At 41.9% G+C, this 5,934-nt stretch overlaps 1 long non-coding RNA gene across 1 annotated transcript in view; it reads left to right on the top strand.

Annotated features, from left to right (window-relative positions):
* LOC109321887 overlaps nucleotides 1-5,081 on the top strand; it is a 20,632-nt gene extending 15,551 nt beyond the window's left edge. The window contains exon 3 of the long non-coding RNA XR_002104193.1: nucleotides 5,070-5,081. This is a non-coding gene — a long non-coding RNA (uncharacterized LOC109321887). The remainder of the gene's footprint in view (nucleotides 1-5,069) is intronic.
* Nucleotides 5,082-5,934: the final 853 nt, after the last annotated feature.

Below are 5,934 nucleotides of genomic sequence, written 5' to 3'. Positions count from 1 at the left end.
AGCAAGGTGATTGTCTAGCCTTGTCTTAAAGGCCTGCTGGTCCCCCCTGACTAGTTTGTAACAGGCCACTAGATCCCCTCTCAGCCTTCTCTTGTGGAGGCTGAACAGGTTCAGGTCTCTTAGCCTCTCCTCATAGGGTCTGCCCTGCTGCCTCCGATCATGCGGGTGGCCTTCCTCTGGACCCTCTCCATGTTGTCCACATCCCTGTTGAAGTGCGGCACCCAGAACTGGATGCAGTACTCCAGCTGCAGCCTAACCAGTGCTGCATAGAGGGGGAGTATCACTTCCTTGGGCCTGCACCACACCACCACCTTTCCTCCCTGTCCTATCCCTCCTGTACAGCCTAGCCCTTGATATTCACTGCCCAGTCATGTTCTGGGTCCCACCACGTTTTAGTGAGCCCCACTATGTCTGGGTTGGTGTTAGCAAGCAGGAAGGTAAGTTCCTGCATTAGTGTAGAGGCATTTGAGGCCTCCTGAAGATGCAGGCACTGCCCCCTTAATCCCAGCAGTACCTGGGCCCCTGTTGCTTATCTGGGTATTTGTTCTGCTCACCTTCAGTCTAGGCTGGGCTGTTCTTGTGGGCGACACTTGGTTTCATGGGCTAAGGCTTCCTCCACCCTTGTCTTCCCCTTCCCCCAATGAGCCTAGCAATACTAAAGTATTTCTGCGATCCAAACACATTTACCCTATGAGATAATCAGATATTTTATCTCTGTTTATACCCATTTTAGAGATGAAGAGCTAAGACACAGAAAGATTGAAGTCAAAAGCATCCATTAATCTGAGATGCCCAGGATTTGATAGTTCAGAGAACATAGCATTACATACTACTTTATTGTAAAATAACAACATTCAGTTTCTGCAGTTATCACTGTAAGTACACTGCACAAATGCAAATGAGACTGCAGGATGTCTAGTCAGACACTCAGAAAATAAGGAACATAATTAATAACCATCTGTTGAAAATGACTTCCCCAAGAACATGAAGGAACTCTGAGAGAGAAAGAGGCATAGAATCCAATTCGTCAGGACACTGAACAACCTTTACCATGACACCATTTTTTCTTTCCCCAAAATACTCTATCTCATTTATTATACATGTGAATAATTTCTACCTCTGAAATAAATGAAGCAGCAATTTAATAGAATTTTGTTCCAGACAATACTTTTCATTACACAACCCTGCTTCCTGTCCACAGCATCTGTTTCTGTAATGAAAAATTGTATCATAATGAATTTACATGTGGGAAACAATTTAAGGGTATACATCCAACTTTATTCCTTGTATTTACTAATATTAGGTGTTTTACTTCCCAACTTCAGTAAAGTTAATTTAATTAATTTTGAGGGAATAATTTTCTTTCAAAAAAAACCCTTAAAAAATAATCAGAAGAAAGAAGAATTAACAAACATACAACTGTTCAAAAATTAAAAGAAATTCACACATGCGGTATTATATTGAATTGGACATGTTTCCTTAACAGTTAGTCATTTTAGATCCACTGAATAAATTTCTGCTCTTTAAGCTAACAGTGGTCACAGTAGTGGTTTCTAATTTTCTGGAAGAGGTTAAAATAAAAAGTTTATGCAGAATATGAAAGCACATAGGCCCAAATTTATCTCTCTGAAGCAAAAGGACAGTTCCCATTTGCTTAAACAGCTTGCATCAGGGATGAATTGGCCTAGAACATAAGTCATTTCCCTATTTGTAGAGGGACATTTCTCAAATCCACATAGTTTCAGAGATACAATTTTTTTTTTATAATCTTGTCTGTGTTGAAGAAAATGTAAATATTGTATGGCTCAGCATTTTCTCACTGAATAATAATATTGTTATTTGCTATTTTATCTATGTTATTCTATCTTAACTCCATCTGTAGCTCAACCTGTGAATGTATGTTTATAAGAATTATGTTTAGATGCTCTTAAGGTAGGGAAATGATTTCTTTGAGTGATGCAATTTCTCTTTAAGGAGCTATGTATGTTTTATTAGCTCAGGTCATTCATTTCTGGGAAAAGATCTATTCTTTCCAAGAATGCCATTAGTGCCCCAAGATAAGAAGCATTTCTCCTTAACAGAATTATAATTTCCTTATGAGAGGCAATATATTAACTAAATCCTATACTGAATGTAGACTCTCAATTTCCATTTCTAATTTTTTTGAGATATTTGGATTGTTAAAAAAACAACAATCAAACATAAAATCTGCCAGTACACAGATAGCTGGCCTTGAGTGATACTAAACCTTTACTTTGTAATAAATGTGAAGTATATTGGCATGGCAACAGCCATACTTCTTTGTTAAGGAAATGTCCATTATCATTTAAATCCAAACTTTAGTCTAGGTACAGACAGTCAAAAAGCCTGAATCAATTCAGTCTTTGCAAGTTAGTCTAAACCTCCTCACTGGTCCCAGCCCCCAGCTGGGGTTTGCCTGGTGGGGGCAGTCTCGCCTCCCACCCTCCCAGCCACTGCAGACTGGGCTATATTCCCTGCTGAGCTTCCCCTCCCTCCCCCTCTTGTCAGCCAGCCCTCACTGCTCCAGTTAAGAAGCAGATGCGTGGGGCCAGCCCTGATCTCTGGAGCAGACAGCACAGCACAGCACAGGGCTGGAAATCATGCTGGGATGCTGGGGAATTGTGATTTAACTTGAGCAAAGAAGGGGTCTGGGACAGAAGTTTCATAAACTGATTTGACCCAAATCAGTTAAGTCTACATTCAACCAGGTTTATCTTTAACTAGTTTATCTTAAATCTGGTTTATCTTAACCATTTTGTTAAGGAGAAATGCTTCTTATCTTGGGCTACTAATGCCATTCTTAGAAAGGATAGGTCTTTTCCCAGAAATGAATGACCCGAGTTAATAAAGTAATTTTGAAACTTGTTTATGTGCACTGAGATTCTAGTTTGTTACAGGTTTAATCCAGTTTCTGATCTCTTAAACCAGTTTATGAATAACTTCTGTCCCTAGCCAGAGTGTGCAAAATATGTGTGTACAAGTCTAATGCCTGTGTCTTCCAACTTGAATATCATATTAGATTGTACAACTAATTGGTAGTTGTTGCATTTGCATTTTATTTAAAGGAAATATTTTGGGAAGGTACATAAAAATGAAATATTCAATATGACATTTCATTATGAACAGAAAACAGCATAGTACAGAGGTAAGAGAAAACTAATAGTATGCAGCTCAAGTTGAACTTTATTGTCATTAGGATATTGAATCCTTTTGTTAATAACAAAGCAACGCAATTTCTGAAAACACTGTCTGGCTACTCTTTGAGCTCTCCATTGGAGGGGTAGAAATGTTTCTGGAGACCAGGCATAAATTTAACTGTTTTTTAAGCAAACCTAATACAGAACCCAAAATATAGGTAACTCCAAAAAATTTACAGTAAGATTAAACAAGTCATTTCACCTACAGTCTAAAATATTTTCCACTCTTTGGCAAATGCAGACTAAGAGGGAGACCAGTCACACCCCATTTCAAACCATACCATGGAAGCAGAAACTGGGGGCTTTTTTAAAGTTTGCAAATCAGGTAAAAATGTCATCCTACCTTTCTCTCCATGCTCAGTGGCACATCCCTTTCACATCCACTGCTTCTGCTCTCCTTTCTGTCTCCAGCTACCCCAGGGGGTCATGTGCACTTCAGAGGTGTTCCCGCCCTGCTCCAAAAGGGCTGCATGGGGAGCTAGCCCAAGCTAGGGACAGCAGCAGCAGTGGCATTAGGCAAGTTCTTCCTTTCTGCCTACCCCCCTCCCCAAATGTCCCTGCCAACTTGGGAGCAGGAGCAGAAAGGAAGAACCACCCTGCTATTTCTGTGGGAGTGGGGCAGTAGCAGATACAGAACTCCCTCACCCCCTGGGACAGCTAGAGACAGAGGAAAATGGCAGCATCAGGCAAGGGAGGGGGTGGATAGAAGGGATGGGAAAATGTTGCTGAGCATAGGTAGGAAAAGAGGGGTGCTTGACAGGGTAGTGGGTTAATTCTTATGTTTGATCTGGGGACATTAAAAAGTTTTGAGCTGTTGTTTCCATAATGTGGTCTACCTGTTGGGGAGGGGAGGGGGAAGAAGCTGGGAGAGGGGATGAAGCTACCTGTGCAGCATTGGTCCCTGCTTCCACACACCCCCTTTCCAGAATTGTGAATTTCCCATGCTCTTCAGTAGTGACATGCCAGGTAGGTTCCCATTGTTTCTTAAGGACAAACACAGTTTGATATAACATACTTCATAATTTGGAACAATGTCATGCATGCCCAGACCTTATATCATGTACCAGAGTCTACAGGTCTGATTACCCTTTAGTAATCATTAGCTTCACCTATTCTATACAAGTCTTAACTTTCACTTGTAACAATTCAAACTGCATAAATTTTGCACTTAAGCTGAATGCATTGGCCTGTAGAAGGTGTTTCCCCATAGCGTCACAGGGCATCTTATAGATCAGGGATCAGCAACCGCCGGCACATGTGCTAAGCATGCCATGCAAGGCCATTTTGCTCCGCATGCCATGGACAGCCATGGGCAGACCCAGCTCTGGGTAGCTGCTGGAGTCCGGGCTGCTCCCAGCAGGGCTTGCAGCATCCCAGTTGCCTACTGGGAGAAGCCTGGGCTCTGTGGCTGGCACAGAGTGCATGTGCTGGTATAGAGCTGACGCCAAGCAAAGTTAAGTATTCCAGAGCCTGGCACAGCTGTTTGGAGCCTCCTGGCTGCAGCCAGCCCCGGCTCTGGGAAGCTGTTGCCAGCTGGGGAGCCCAGGCTGGGGAGCAGGGGCAGCAGGGCTGGGGGAAAGGGAATTTGGGTGGGGGACACAGTGCAGCAGAGATGGGGGGCAAGGGGAGGCAGGACCAGAGGGCCAGAGGGCAAGGGGCAGCAGGGCTGGGGGGCACAAGGCAGCAGGGCTGAGGTGCAGGAGCTTTGGGTGGGGGGCAAGGGGCACATGCAGGGTCTCATTTTGTTTTTCTGGCATGCTGGCACTCTGGCACCTTCCAAGGTCAGCATTGTGGAGATTTTCAGCACTCTGAACAAAAAACATTGCCTGATCCTGTTATAGATGAAACTAGAAAGGGAAACCTCGGGATCCTTTCTACTACCAATGAAGTTTTACATTGCAAAGCAAATTAAGTATTTTTGGAAGATCACCAATGCTTTTTCACATTTTAGTACTTTTTTGAAGTTCTGATCACCACATCAATAAATAGAATAATATGAAAGTAGGGCTGGAAAAACCCATAGGAGGACATCTGGTCCAACCCCCTTTCTCAGTGTAGGATTAGCCTTATTTTTAAGTTCTTCTAGTTAACTGCGTGTCTAATTTGCTCTTAAAAACTTCCAGTGACAGATCTTCCACAAACTCTGTAGCTAAACTGTTCCAGTGCTTAACTACCTTCATAGTCAAAAAGTTCTTCTTAATATTCAAAATTTCCCTTGTTTCAGTTTAAGTCCATTACCTCTTGTCCTGTTCCCTACAATCATGAAGAATATTTTGTTATTATCCTCATTATCACAATCCTTCATAAATTTAAGATTGTTATCACATCCCCTCTCAGACTTCTATTTTCCAGACTAAACTATTCCTGTTCTTCTCATAAGCCATGTCTAGTAGACTTCTAATAATTTTTAGTAGCCCCTGCTGGCCTTTACCCAGTATATCTAAGTTTTCCTTGAAGCATGGTGTCCCAGACTGGAAACAATACCTCCTGTGAGGCCTCATTACTACTGAATAGCATGAAAGAATCATGTCTTTTGACTTCCTGGTAACACTCATGTTAATTAATTAAATTTAAGCCATTCTTTCTAGTTTTATCATGATCATTCTTAATCCTAACCCTATGCTTCAAATTTGCTGCAACTTTACATATCTTGGTTTCATCTGCAAATTTATTAAGTGTTCACCCAATCACTCAAGTCACTCATGAAGATATTACA

Source organism: Crocodylus porosus, unplaced genomic scaffold, assembly GCF_001723895.1.
Source record: "Crocodylus porosus isolate Cpor-Errol unplaced genomic scaffold, CroPor_comp1, whole genome shotgun sequence".
NCBI classification, from domain to species: domain Eukaryota; kingdom Metazoa; phylum Chordata; order Crocodylia; family Crocodylidae; genus Crocodylus; species Crocodylus porosus.
This window is presented reverse-complemented; position numbering and strand designations above follow the sequence as displayed.